Source organism: Lutra lutra, chromosome 1 (assembly GCF_902655055.1).
Source record: "Lutra lutra chromosome 1, mLutLut1.2, whole genome shotgun sequence".
Lineage (NCBI taxonomy): Eukaryota > Metazoa > Chordata > Mammalia > Carnivora > Mustelidae > Lutra > Lutra lutra.
In genome coordinates this window covers 104,161,333-104,177,183 of record NC_062278.1, presented here as the reverse complement: position 1 = coordinate 104,177,183, position 15,851 = coordinate 104,161,333, and the positions used below count along the sequence as shown (strand labels likewise).

The following is a 15,851-nucleotide window of genomic DNA, read 5'->3' as shown; positions in this document are numbered from 1 at the left end:
CAGTCGTATGTGCCCCCTCTTCTGCTGACCTGGGCGGTCAGCAAGGGGTGACATGGAGGTGACTTATTTGGTGGTTGTCTGGCTGCGCTGGAGGCAGATACTTTAGTAACAATATAGCCACATGTAAAAGAAAATAGATTAAGATGATTCCCAAAATAAGTAACAGTTTTCTCCATCAATAACCTCATGATCCAAACCCCTGATTTACTAAGTCCTCTAGACTGGGGTTTGGATCATTCAGGGCATTCCTTCGTGTTTTTATGTGATTTCATAAAGATGATGTATACTAGACTCATCAGGTATGAACACATAACATTTTGTTTAGATAATGGCACAGGTGCCTCTCTACAAAGCAGTAATTATTCCCAAAGCTATCTTATTTTGGAGGACAGCTTTTTTTCACTAGAGACATTTCAGTATTTATTAAGGACAGGCTTTACTAGCTATCATTTAAGTCTTGTTGGATGAATTTATAAGAGCTTCTGTGTGTGCTATAGTGTCCTCCAGACCAATGGAGGAAAAAAGAAGGCAAACAAATGATTTTATCAGTGGAAAACAGAACCTCTCTATCTGGCCTTGAGAAGAGGGAGGTTGACAGCTTTAGGAACTTGACCCAGTTGTTACATACCATCATCGTTGGCCAAGGGAGACAGCACTCAGGCATGAGAAGGTAGAATGGGGTGGGATATACTAGACCAGAACCCCCATTTTTTCCCTCCCCCAATGATGCATGTTCCATCCCAGATATAGGACATTTCAACAGGTTCATCCTATAACAGGACAGCCCAGTGGAGTGGGTGCAAAGTCATTTACCCATTCTAGTGAGACTTTGTAAAGTCCAATAGATGACACCTTTCCCAGGCATGATGGGGCTTGGTATTCTGGGTAGCAGAGCACATTGATTGATGGTGAAAGTCAGAGGAATAGTTGTTTCCCATGGCTTTTATATCTTTATAACATCAGGGTCCCCAGTTTGGCATAGAGGGCAACAGGCCCTACTGGTTGATCATTCAAATGAATTAAAGCCTGGAACAGTACTTTAGTCTACCCACCCAAGATAGCTTTACCTATAAGTAATTTAACCTATTGCTTTAATATTTTATTTTTCCTTTCCATTAACTCTACCACTTGTGGGTTATAGGGGACATGGGACCTATCTATTCAATGTCATTCTTTTGCCCACTCCTGCATATTATCGGCTTTGCAATGTGACCCCTGATCACTGTCTTTTCAACAAGGGTATCTGTATATGGTATTCAGCTTTTCTAATTCCCTAATGGTGGCAGCCTGGTTTGCACAGTGATGGGAAAACTTGGGTTAGGCCAGAGGCAGTGTTCCCATAAACCAAGACATATTTAGAACCCTCCCTCTAAGGGAGGGAACCAGTATAATCAATTTGCCAATCTTTTACAGGTTGGGAACTCCTGTGGATGGCCCCAGACTTCTCTGGCAACTGTCTTGGGCATTATTTAGACACAAGAGATATGCTGTTAATGCATTAACCAAGTCAGTGCATTTCAAAAGCAATCCTGCATCCTTGACAATCTGTCATTCCACCTGGGCACTGTAGTGGCCATTTTTTCTATGCATCTAGTCTTTCCTATCTACTAAAGAGACAGCTGTAGGGTGCCTGAATGGTACAGTTGGTTAAGCATCTCACTCTTGGTTTTAGCTCAGGTCGTGATCTCAGGGTACTGGGATCAAGCCCTGTATCAGGCTCTGCACTCAACACAGAGTCTGCTTAAAGATTCTCTCTCTCTCTCCCCCTCTGTCCCTCCCCACCCCTCTCAAATAAATAAATAAATCTTAAAAAAAAAAAGAAAGAAAGAAAGGAAATTAAAAAGTCAGTTGTTATCACTTGTGCCCAGGCTAGGGCATCAGCTTCCTGATTTCCAGTGGGGATCAATGCCTTATGATTAGTACATGGATAATAGTGAAGACAGCCTCAGGCTCTTGCAGATAAACCCAAATGTCTTTCCATATATCTTGACCACACAAGGGCTTATTCATGGCCATCTATCCTTTGGTTTCTGATTGTCTAAGCCATAGGGTTAATCCCTTTAGAACCGTCCCACTCTAAGTGTAAAGGGTTAACAGCCAGGACTGCTGAGTGATCACCAGCCAGAACACTCTGAGTTCAGTCCACTGGATGCTGTGATTCATTCTTGCTTCTAGGCATCTGTATACCAGGCGTCAATGAGAATTTCCCCCGTTCTCTCTCTACAGGCTATAGGGGCCTCACAGGAATTGGAGCAGGGCATCTGGAGGCTCTGCATACCTACAAAACCCAGCAGCCCCTGCATTTCTAGAGATAGTGCCAGGCAGACAAGGCACTCCTCTGCTGCAAATAGGAAGACCATCTAGTCAAAGTGGGAAACATATTTTTAATTCACCCCTTGGTAGGAAGGGACGTTCTTACCACAATATGCTGTTCCTCTGTGAGAGGCTCTACCTGAGGGAGCGCTGTGTACACTGATAGGAGCTGCTGCTCTATGGGTACATCAGGTTTATCTCCCCTTCAGAGCTGGGGCAAAAATTTTAGGGGTATTCTCTCCCCCTGTTGTCTCTGTCATAGTGCCCAACCCATACCTTCTGGAATCACAGACACATCTAATTTAAGTGGTAGTCCTGTGTGGGAAATGTCTAGAGATTTTACCTGCTTTACAGGTATCTTTGCCTTCTCAAAGGTGACTTGTTTTGATCCCCAGTTCCGTATGTATCCTTTTCTTTATCAGGCAGTATAAAAGGCAAAGGCGCTGTGCCAGGTGGGAATAAAAGTCCTCCCAAACCCTAATATCCCTACAAAGGTTTTCATCTCTCTCCTGTTTTGGGGGGTTAGGTAGGCTTGCATCTTGTCAATCACAGCTTTTGGAATAATGTGTGTCTTATACAACCAATTTCCAGAAACTTTACAGCAACACGTGGGCTTTGAATTTTCCGGATGTTTGCTGCCTATCATTCCCTCACAGATGTTCCAGCAAAGCCTAAAGGCTGTCCCACAACAGAGACTACTCTTCATAAGTAAACATTATATTATCAGTGTAATGGGCCCATTGTATTGATGTGGGGAAGAACAGTGACAGGTCTTGGGCTACCATCCCATGACATAGCGTGAAGCTTTGCATGTTGTCTTAGGTCAGCACTTAAAAGGTCCATTATTTTCTCTCCCACATGAAGGTAAATTGATCTTAGTTATTAGAACTCTGTACTTGTCAATCTTTTCCAAAAATCTTTTTGAAGATAAAGCAATTTTGCAGGAAGATACTTACAAAAACATCAGAGTAAAATATTAACTTCCTATAAGTCACAAAAGACTTTTAAAATGGCCATAGTTAAAGATCTGATGAGCGTTCACTATAATGCAATTGACAAGGAAATTTGGTTATTTCTGTGACATACATTTCAAAATTATGACTGATAACATTATATCAGGACGTATCAAATTTTTAGGAATTCTACATAAATATACCCTAAGGAAAGTTTATCTAATAAGGCATCCTTTTTAAGTTAATGTATCAAATAAGCCTAATTAGTTTAATAGCTTTCCTGTATAAGGAGAGAGAACGTATCTTTTGAGATGCTCCAGGGATCTGAAAAATCTCAAAGCTAGGACAAGGTCCACAGGCCCTCACTTAAAATTTGATTTTGGGGGCGCCTGGGTGGCTCAGTCGTTAAGCATCTGCCTTTGTTCAGGTCATGATCCTGGGGTCCTGGGATTGAGCCCCACATGGGGCTGCCTGCTCAGCCGGAAGCCTGCTTCTCCCTCTCCTACTCCCCCTGTTTGTGCTCCCTCCCTCACTGTCTCTCTGTCAAATAAATAAATAAAATCTTTAAAATAAATAAATAAGTAAATTTTATTTTGGACAAATAAATATATTTTAAATTTGATTTTGATGAAGGTTGTTAAAAATATCAAAAGGTTTAAAACACTTGATTGAAAAGGTCACCGTGGAACAAATTTAATTATCAATTTAACCAAAGTGACAATAAATTTTCATAAAACACAGAATCTTGTTTTCTAGGCAGATTACTTAAAAGGTAAAGAATATCATCTCATCAAGAATAAACTAATAGTCCAAGAAAACTTTGTCCTTTTAACAGATGAAAGAAACTAAGCTTTAGTTTCTGAGCAGGGAGCCTGATACGGAGCTCAATCCCAGGACCCTGGGATCATGACCTGAGCTGAAAGCAAATGCTTAACTGAATGAGCCACCCACGAGCTCCAAAACTTACTTTTCTTTAAGCCAACTAAATAGAGCTCTTTTGCAAATTAATTTTGTTCATACTCTCTGGAGGAAGAAAAACATCACATAAGTAATATATATCTATGGGCAAACATAACATATACAAACAGAGATGCCATAGCTTTCATTCCAAAACTAGCTATTAATCTGGTATGATATAAAATTCACTGGTTTATAAAACAATTCAATCTGATGTGTCTCTGGCAGATGGAAAAAGTGAAAGTTGCACACTCACACGGCTAATGTTTTTAATTAATATTTGTAGAGAAGACTTTTAACATTTGTATGTGCCCTTAATTAGTAATCTTATGGTGGTTGTGGACAGGAGGTGGGACAAGGAAGCCTCTACAGCAATCTGTATTTTAAAAAACGTCCCTCCCCCTTCTTTTCCTTAGGTCTCAGGAAATTATGGGCAGGGCTTTAGTTGTCTCCTGGGGTACTTACCTTTCAAGGACATGATAAGATTTATAACTTCAAAGGAAGAGAAAAAATGCAAGTTTCTCCTAAGAGTTTTGGAGATTTTGCAGTTTATTGGAAACCTAGAGTGGTTACTATTTACATTTTCCCTTGGTGCTCAGGGTCAGACTGCATAAGGCTGTTGGTTGTCACTGTCAATCACAGCATCCCCCTCTTTGCTCTTGGCTCTCTGCACTTTCCAGGTATTCCTTCCACCTCTCAGCATCCCGATCAGGCTTGGTCACAAGCTGTTGGATCTAAACTCAAGGCATCTTGCACCCTCTGAGCTTTGCAAAATTGACCATTAAGTTCTCCAACCTATTATCCTTCTCTCCCACCCTCTCTGCCAACACCAAAGGTAGAAAAATAGTTGACAACTGCATGTCCTTCTGTGGCCTCAGTTCTTCCAACTTTCTAACTCAAGCTTCAGCCTCTAGCTGGGCATCAGTGGCCAGACAAGCCGCCTGCACGAGAGGCCAGTCCATGGGGGCAAGCTGCTCATTTCCCTTCTTTGCCACAGTGTGCTATGTGTAGTTTCTCAAACAAGTGTATCACACATGCTGGTGTTTTCAGGGTGTCCTGGAACTCACATGGTGATCCACAAACATCTAACACATGGGCCACCTCTGCCCACACGGAGGTCGGTGGCCAACACAGGATTATCCCTACAAATGCCTAGCTTTCCTAAGGCCTGTTACTTGGGTCTCCTGGCTGGCTCACCATTTGTTGGTTCATAAACTGGGCCCAAACACAGAGGGCAAAGGAGAGAGGTAGGAAAGTGGCAGATTGCACCAAATTGGTAGGTGACAGGTTTAATAAGCAAGGGAACTTACATATAAGGCTTGTCGTATGCGGCTGCAATATGAGATCTCTATACCTGCCCACCAGAATCTTAAAATGTTTACACAAATGTTACCATACTCATTGGGTTCAGTCATATACACCATCCAGATGGTCTCCCCAACACCTTCCCCTCTCAAGGCTGCATCCTCAGAATAGCTTTCACTGTGGGAACAGTAGGCAGACCAGACATCCAAGAGATGGGGGAGAAGGTGAGGGACCTTCTAATGACCCATGTTTAGCTCGAGGTCCCACTCGCAGTCACAGCCTCTTGATCATCTCCTCCAACAACACCATTTTAATGTGAAGAAACCAGGACCTAGAGAGATTTGTCACATGTTCAAGGTCACATCACAATTAAGTAATAGGACTAGGATTCTTACCAAAACTAACTCCAAAACTTCTGCTCTTAATCACTATTTCTAATACTAAGGATATTTACATTTTTTACAGGCCCTGAACCAATCATAGAACTTAAAAGTTGTTGGTCACCAGAAAAATAATTCCTTTATTAAAGGTTTTCTCTCATTTAAGTTATTCTAAAAAGCAACAACAATAAGGGAAATCAGAAAGTTGGGGGAGGAAAGGCTAGGAATTACCCAGAATTCCCATGACGTTAATAAATTAACTGCTTTCATTTTTTACTGTTTCTTCCAGTCTTTGTCCAATCTGTATACATAATTATATGTAATTTCAAAGCCATTTTAAATGGTTAGTTAGCATTGACAAGATAAATTCATCAAATGAGTTGTCTTCTTAAAATCCTACAAAAATTATTTTAATTCTTCCCTCCACATTCTGGGTTTCATTTCCTTTTCTAGAGCAAAAACAACAACAAATTCTTGAAGAATTCTGATTCACACAGCAGATGTGAGGGTTAGAGAACCTGCTGGCTAATTGGAGATGAGTTTCACTGGAAACAATCACATGAAAACAAACTATATGTGGTAAATTCCCGTCCCTGGTAGTTTCTCAGGATATACCGAATTTATCCCACCAAAGAGTTCTCTTTTTGTGGAACTTCAGATGCCCCATCTCTATATCAGCATTTTCCAAGCTATGTTCTAGAGAACCCTGATGACAGATGCATACTCAGAGGTTCAAGGTAAATACATTTAAGGACTATTGTTTATATCCCCATTTAAAGATCTAAAATATACATTAGCATATGAAGAGCCTGGGAAGTCATGCAGTAAGGAACATGTTCACTTTCGTCCAGAAGTTGGAATCTAGTTACTTCCAGGAGATAAAGATAATGACCTGGCAATGGCGGTCAGGAAGTGGAGATACCACATATCACCTGTGAGTTGCTGCTTCTAGTCCTGTGGGCCCAATATTAACAAATCTTCATGAGATATCTGAAATCTGGGTTTTGATGGAAAATTATAAGATCCACTTTGAGGGGACAAAACTATGTCTCTTGGCTAGATCAGCTCATAGGCCACCAATTTGCAGCCTCTGCTTTAACCTACAGTTTCTTAAGCTCATTTGACCACAGAACTCTGTTTCTAGAACACTCTGTGGGGAAATGTTACCATACATCATTATCCTGCCAATCCTTCAAGGTCCATTCTCTATACCCAGTCTTTCTTCTGTGCTCCAATCTTCAAACTTAAAGTATGTTCCAGTTACCATGTTTGTGTAACAAATTACTCCAACACTCGTGGCTTAAAAAAAAAATAATTCTTAATTTGCTCAAAAAATATGTAATTTGTGTAGATCTCAGAGAAGATGGTTCATCTTTGTTCTGGTATGTGTCAGTGTGGTTCGATGGCTCATGGTGATGTTGAGGAGTGGGAATAATCCAAAGCCATTCTCATGGCCCCTGTCTGGCTCAGTCAGAGGAGCATGCAACTCCTGATCTCAGGGTTGTGGGTTCTAGCCCCACGTTGGGTGTAGAGATTGCTTAAAAATAAAATCTTTTAAAAAAATAAATAAATAAAAATAAAGGCATTCTCACTTCCATGTCAGATGGCTTATGCCAGTAGTCATCTGACAACTTAGCTGCAACAGACAGCCAGAATGCCTGCATGTGGCCTTTCTTTGTGGCCTGGGCTTCCTTGCTAGATAGACAGTCATCTGGATAGCTAGATGCCAGGAGTGAGTATCCTGAGAGGAAGAGAGGGAGGCAGGCAGAAACCGTATCACCTTGTAGGATCTAGCCCCAAAAGCCACGGCAGGTCATTTCCATTGCATAGTTATTTGCCAAGGCAAGTATTCAAAGACAGGCAAGGAACTCCACCTCTTAATGGAGTGTGGCAAGGTTCTGGAGAGGATGAGGGACCAGAAATAGTGCTTTAGCCATTTTGGAAGATGCAGTCTGTCAAATAAGGAAAGAATGAAGTATCTTGAATTCTGGCTCTTTTATTAACCAAAATTAGTGTGACTTTAGCAAGTAATTTCATCTCTTTTTACATCATTTGTTCACCCTATCCTGAATTACAGTTGCCTCGATTTTTATTTTATCATCAGAGCGTGAGTTTCTTGAGAATAGTAACCACCACTACTAACAGTAGTACCCAGGTGTTTTGTTTGGTTTTATTCTTTTAATATTGCTATAATGCAAGCACAAACACCAAATTTTTATTTAGCAATAATATTGTTATAATGCAAGCACAAATACCAAATATTTACTAAACCCAAAAGTTTGGGTTATAGATATTATATATATATATATATAAGTTTGGGTTATAGTAAATATTTCTAATATCTTATTTTATTAAAGTTAGTAGGGAGTTTCCTCAGTAACTTTTCACCATATGTGGCTATGGCTAAAGGAGAAGAAAGCCCCTCTAGAACTGAATCACACTGCCTGTTGTTCATAATTGTCCTGTGTTGGTCTTAACCTATCAAGAACCAGTTTTGTGGGGACGCCTGGGTGGCTCAGTTAGTTGGGCCATTGCCTTCTGCTCGGGTCCTGATCCCAGGGTCCTGGGATCAAGTCCTGCATCGGGCTTCTTGCTCGGCAAGGAGCCTGTTTCTCTCACTGCCTCTGCCCGCCACTCTGCCTGCTTGTGTGTGTTCTCTCTCTCTGACAAATAAATAAATAAAATCTTTAAAAAAAAAAAAAAAAAAGAACCAGTGTTGTGGCTGGACCGGCCCTTGTGGTTCTTATTATGATTTCAAGGTCCTCTCAGCAATAACCACCAAGAAAAGAAAAAGTATATTACTTACAAGTCCTGGAAATTACAGGGGCCACACAGTGAGGCCATGGGTAAAGAGAAAGAGACCAGGCCTGGGGTTCAGATTTTATTGGGGTTGAGAGTGGGGGCCTAGGGTTTTGAGGGCTCATTCTTTATTGGTGAATTTAAAACACAAGTGCAGGAATTTAAAGCATGGGAAGAGAAAAAAGCAAGCAACCAAATGGTCAGTTATTGAAATCAACCAAGATCTCTAAAATGGAGTAAGGGGAAGGCTGGGAATGAACAACCTGTCTCTTTATCTAGAGTGAGTGGCATAATGTGTTATTCAAGGTTGCCATCTTTGAAGTGGATGCCTCATCAATCAAAACCTAAGTTAGACACTTGCCTTTTATGAAAAGAAAGCCACCTGCCAGGACTTCTTCTACCACTATCCACAGGCCACTTCCTTTATCACAGGACTTGTTCCCACATGGATGTGAGGCAAGGGTCAAACCCCAAGGGCCCTCCCATCTTCCTTGTGCCCATGGTAAAGTAGCCCTGTAGCCCTCAGTCTCCAGCTGTCCAATGAGCAGTCAGGAGGCCTGCAAAACATACACAGCTGCTGAGAAATTGGCCCCACAAAACCTTATTCCCAAAGCAGCAGCAAACCCCAGTTGGGTCTCCAAAGCTCCGGGTCCAGTGCCCCTGGAGAGCAGTTCTCTGTAGTGAATACAGACACCACAGGAGCCACGATGAATATAATCATGCGAAACTTTGGCTCCACAAAGGCATTCATTTGCTAATGAATATGCTAAAAGCTCTTTCAAAAATGACCCCTGCCCATTTGAACAACAAATTTTGCTCCTTGTGTTTTAATACTCCAGTTCTCTTTGCGGCTTGCTCTGGGAAGAAGATAAAAAACAGGAAACTATCTTAGATTTTGTTAGAAATGGTTCTGGTTGCCGTCTGACATCCTGCTCAAGTCTTGCATTATTTCCAGCTTCCTGTGCAGTGCTCTTTCCTCTCCTTCCCATCAATTCCATTTTTTTCTCCCCATATTTTGCAACCAACCTGCTACCACATTGTTTGGCAAAAGCCTCGGGCTGTTTTCCCAAGCGCTGGCCAACTTGAGCTGTGATGACCAGTTTCATTAAACAAGGAAGCATGTCTAACCCAGAGGCAACCAGAAAATCTGTGTTGATTGCTAGTACCAATAGTGTCGTTTTTCAAACTTCTGAACCACACAGTTTACAGGTTATGATATGGCACCCTCTATCTTAAAAAGTCATTTTTTTCATTTGTGAATATGAAATTACACAAACTGCCAGTTCCTTCATTCTTTTTTTTTTTTTTTTTTGAAGGATTTTATTTATTTGAGAGAGAGGCTGAGAGAGCGTGAGCCAGGGGAAGGGTTTGGGGGGGAGAGGGAAGCAGACTGCCCACTGAGCAGGGAGCCCAACACGGGGCTCGATCCCAGGATTCTGGGATCATGACCTGAGCCAAAGGCAGGTGCTTAACTGAATGAGCCACCCAGGTGCCCCCCATTCCTTCTTTCTTAATGTTACAGGTTTTAAGCCCTTTACATACATTGTTTTCCTTCATCCACACAACCACTCTACAAGACTTTTTTTACATTTTACAAATGAGGAAACCAAGTTAAAGAGCGAAATTGCTGAAGTTCACGTGACAGGGGACAAGGCCAGTTGTGGCCCATTATACCTGACACCAAAGCCCATGAGTCTTCTTCCCTGTACTGTTTAGATTGAGAAAGGGCATGCATGACCATTTCTTATCCCATAGAGATTTTATAAATTTTGAGACTTCCTGTTTGAATCAATGAATCAGCTCATTAATAATGTTATAATCTGATATTCAGAGTCATAAGAGATTATAGAATTCATCAAGTCAAACTAATCTGTGAATTATCTTTATAAGGACTCCTCACATTGGTCATTCCACTTCTAATGTTGGGGCACCTGGATGGCTCACTTGGTTAGATGTCCGACTCTTGATTTCGGCTCAGGTTATGATCTCAGGGTTGTGAGATTGCACCCCTTGTCAGTCTCCATGCTGGGTGTGGGGCCTGCTTGAGAGTCTCTCTTTCCATTTTCCTCTGCCCCTCTGCACCCCCGACCCCCCCCATCTCACCCTTCTCTCTCTTAAAAAAAAAAAAAAAAAGACTTCTAATTTTGAGGAATCCATCCTTCTGAAGAGGAAAGAGCCCATTACATTTTTAGGCATTGGATAAAAATCTGTTCCCCGGGAACTGCCATTCATTCACCCTAGTTCTTCTGTCTGCAAGACAAGACTAAGGCTTCTTGCCTAGTTCCACCACCCCTCTGAACCTTGCTGTACCAGTGAATTGCTTCATAAACTGTTACTCTTGCCCATGTACTCTTGCTGGAATAGACTCCAGCTTGCCAATGACCATCACTATGTTAGACACCCAGAACTGCACCCAGAGCCCAGACTAATTCTGACCAATCGAAATTCTATTCCGTTCTTGAACAGGGTGCTGAACGTCTATTCTTACAGCCCCTGGTTGAATATGTTCTTTGGGCAGCCACATGGAATCTTTGACTAATATTAGCTTTTAGTCAATAAGAGATGTGAGTGGGGATGTTTCAGCCATTTTTGCTAGCCTGGACTGTTGGATCCCAGGGCAATAAGGTCTCTAACTGATCTACACGTAATTTCACTTTGACAAAAATTGTTGTGGCAGATATTTTGTCCAAACCTGCACAGGGATTTTCATTGTTTGCCATGTAAGGGCTACTCTCTTTTCTTTTGCATATAGAGAATGGAGTGTTTAAGTTTTGATCTAGTGACAGTTCATCAATGGATGTCTAAAGCAAAAAGAAAGTCAAACTCCTCACAGACACAATGGGCAAACCATCTCACATCAAACAGTTCTTTCACAGCCCAACTCCAGGACACTCCTACTCAACAATTACATTTGACCACAAAAATGAAAGTGTCTCTACTTTAACTCAAGGATAGCCAAAATAGATTAGTGAGTGGGAAGTAGCAATATGCTTTTCTTCCTTAAAATTCCCAGATTCTAAATTGAATTGCTTATTTTTTTATTCTTTATATTTTAATTTAATTAGTATTTCATTTACCGTGATTCTCATAGACATTTTTATTTTCTAGTTTTACAACCAAAAAGTAAAGGGAAAATGTCAATTTTACTCCTGAGAAAATGCTTTAAAGTACGATTTTTAGAGATCAGTGAATAAGGTAGAAGCCCACTTCCTGTCCCACTTATTCTGATCTTTTGAGTCAATCTGAGTAGAAAAGAAACCTGAGCTAAACCCCAACTTAGTCTTCTTACTTTACAAATGACAAAAAAAAAAAATGTACATATGGGTTTAAATAACTTATTCAAGTTTACAGGGATAATAGAAGCTTCTAGCACACATCTCTCTTCTTCCTAACCACTCGTACACAGTGTTAGCTCAAAGGAACTCAGAGAAGCAAGAGATCCCTCTAGTTTAGGGTCTTTGGAGAAACATCATGGAGGAATTGAGATTGAAAAGAAGTACTTTTTTTTTAAGGTTTTATTTAGAGAGAGTGAGAGAGCATGTGCAAGTAGGGGGAGGGGCAGAGGGAAAGGGATATAGAGAATTTCAAGCAGACTTCCCTTTGAACTCAGAGCCTGAGGAAGACTTGATCTCTCAAAACTGAGATCATGCCCTGAGCCAAAATCAGGGTTCAGGCACTTAACCAACTGAGCCACCCAGACACCCCAGAAGTATTTTTTAACCAAATCTTACTTTTTCACAAAAATAATGTGTCAGCAATAGAATATTTGGGAAATGCTAAAAAATACAAGGAAAGGAGATGGCACACTTATTCATAATCGCATCCCGTAAAAGTAATGCTATTGGTGCATTTCTTTATAGTCATTATTTTCCAAACATGTTATATATTGTTGTTTCCTATCACTGTGATCATACTATTTATGAAGGAATAGTATAACTCAGGGCCTCCTCCATGTTGTAACAACTCCTCTTTAATATCATTTTATGCTACATCTGTTTTGTCCATAATCTTCTTAACTTTGTTCCAATTTTAAAATAATGAGGTAGAAGGGAAAGATTTAAATAAAGAGAGGGAAGGAATCTAGAAGAGGATATGTATTTACAGCAAATTAAAACACCAAGATACTCATAGATGTATATTTGTGCTTTGAAGTTGTAGATGCTCTTTGTTTCATTCTTTCTTTTTTTCCCAGTGATACCAAAACACTAATAACCACACCAACACTTATTGAACACTTTCCATGTGTTTCATGCCACAGATATATTTTCTCATTTAATCCTCATAATAACTGACCAATATCATTATTGTATGTTCATTTTAAAGATAAGGAAAATGAGACCTAGAGGAGTCAAGGGTCTTGCAGAAGATCAGTGATGAAGCCACATTTGTTCCTGTGTCTCTATGAGGAGAGAGCTGCTGTTCTTAACCACTCTACCATATATCCCAAGTTTCTTATGAATATCTATCATTGTTATAATCAGAAAGCTATTTTTAAAAATGAAAATGGATTGCAAGTTGCTCATTTCTGGTGAAAGCAGATAACTTATTACCTGTAGAGTATTTTTTAAAAATCTACAAAATCCCAGAACAGCTAAGAAATCATCAATACATAAAAACCCCCTCAGTCGTGTTGACAAAAGTTAAAATTCAAGTGTGTTTCAGGTTTCTCTAAAATTGATTAGAAATAGAAAAAAGAAGCAGTGTTAATTGCAGTTACGTGAATGAAATCTAGATTCTGAGACTGGATGAGAATTGATTGTGCTAAAAGTAGTCATCTGTAATTAAAGGAATCTGTGCTGTGCACTTTAATTAGTCAGCAGATCTCATTCTAAGTGGTAACAGTAAGTCCTGGTTGTATCTCATTAAATAAGAGCTTGGCAACCTCACCTCCACTGAGGTCCTGTTCTATACAGCAGTCTTATTTCTGTATCCACAGATCTAATTTGAAACTGCAGGAAAGGTGATGCATGCTTTTGTAATCCAGATGTACATGTTATGAAGTCATCTTCATTCTTTAATTCAGAAGAATTGGGAAAATCAGTAAACTTTATAATCACTCCATAGATATATCTTAGTTTCTATGCAGACAAGCTGAATGTACATCTGTGAAAAGCTATTCCAGAAAACAAGTCTCCAAAATTTTTTTCAAAAATTTTTCCAAATTCCTCAGTATCTAAATAGTCAGGTTTATGGTATTTTTAAAAAGGATAGATAATTGTTTTTGTTTTATTGTTGTTTTGAACCTTTTAAAAAATTAGATCAGCAATGCATACTCGTAGAAAATGCAGAAAGTGCAGAAAAGTACGAAGAAGCAGGAAAAAACACCATCCATCATCCCTTCATTCAGACAACTTACTCTTAATATGGCAGCATATTTCTTTCTAATTTTTTATCAAACCATTACTCTTGTATATCTGAGATCATTCTGTTTGCATAACTTGGTATTTATTCTGCTAGAAAGACTTGCTAAAAAAGAAACTTTGAGTTTTATTCCTAACCTTAACCTGGATAAGTGATGGCCATTCCATGTGCTTCTAGAGTCTCAAACACAAATTTGTCAAGGTACTTGCAGCCCTGTGGCTTTGTCAAGGGGAGGCCTCTGCTGAAAGGACAGGACCGCTCTTGTAGTAGGAGGGAATATTGTGGACATAATAAAGGAGAATAACAAGACCTACTATTTAGTTAGCAGCCTGGGATTAAGCACATTGATCTGGCCTTTTTTTCCTTGAACATATATACCCGTAAGCTTATAATTATCATTTAGACAAACTTTGAAGAGTTTCCACCATAGAACAACCACCACCAGACATGAGGGTAGAGTAGAAGGTAAGACTAGAAGGATTGAAAGGTGAAGGGCAACTTTGATGGCATGTTAACAAGTCACAAGACTTAGAATCATAGAAATCAAGATTTGCAGCATCTCAGTCCCAGACTCAGGTGTTCAAGCACTAACACCCCTTGATTTCTTTAAAGAAAATGAAGTAGTTTTCAAGCATCTCTCTTACTAACTTAGACTCAGACACCAAATACGGAAGGATTATGTGGTGCCAGAAATCAAGGGCAGAGTCTCTACCCTCTTGTCTATCATATTGATGGCTAACAAACAACAAGCCCCAACAAGTGGTTCCTTGAAATCCAGTTTCTATATCCCTGCCATGTCGGAATCAGAGTTGAAGTCAGCCTTCCCAGTCATACGATCTGTCACCCTCTTGGACGTCAGGTCAGTTCACAGGGAAAAACCTAAAAGCTAAGCTCCAGTTTCCCACTCATCTCAGAATCCACCACCCTACTTCTCTTTCCCACCCCTGGAAAGTTCCCCTTCCTCTCTTAAATTCTTTAAAATATTTGCCCCTTTTTCCTCATACCAGGACTCCCAAAGTACTCTCTTCAGGCTTAACAAAATAGAAGCCAACCATGGACAGATCTTTCAGAAAATTTCTGCGTGAGTCCTCCCCTGAAGTAAAGGGGAGCAAATGGCCTGGTTTCCCTTTTGGAAAACATAAAGGAAAATTATAAGGAGAAAAACACAAAGTAATATTTTTCAAGAAATCATCCTGCCATAGACAAGACCTTCGCTAAGAGGACTCAGTTAAGTTCACACTGAAAGCCAATGTCTTTCATTCTTTAGCACCAGGATGCCATGTTTCCCATAGAGCATGGGCTTGAAAGCCAGACTGGGGTTCTGATCCTATGCAATCCTAGCTTTGTGACCATAATCCTCTATGCTCAGTGTTTTCCTAGCACAGTGCCTAGCACAGAGTAGGGTCAATTAGTGTTATTTTCCCTTGTCCATGGTCAGCTGCTTCCCCAAGTCACTGCCCATTCAGTCCCAAAGCCATTGCTGTAATTCCTCATATCCTGAGAGCAACTCTAAGACCATCCTTCCTAAAATGTATGCCCAGTGCCCACACTTCAAGCAGCTCAAGTAATGGATTTTTAGCTGAATTTGGTATATATGACCCTCGTCCTTCAGATGGTAACTATTTTCCTGCTGGAGAAAGTCACAACTAATACAATTCAACGTTCTGACCACTAAGTACCCTCCAGGAGCTCTTCAACCATGAGTATCATTGGATGTGGCCAGTTTGAACATCTTATTCCTCCTCAGAACTCATTCTGATCTATGAGGAAAACTGTCTTTCTA

At 40.3% G+C, this 15,851-nt stretch overlaps 1 protein-coding gene across 4 annotated transcripts in view; it reads left to right on the top strand.

Moving 5' to 3' along the window:
• Positions 1 to 15,851, top strand: part of PEX5L (peroxisomal biogenesis factor 5 like) — a 225,798-nt gene that overhangs the window by 190,552 nt on the left and 19,395 nt on the right. The window lies entirely within an intron of this gene.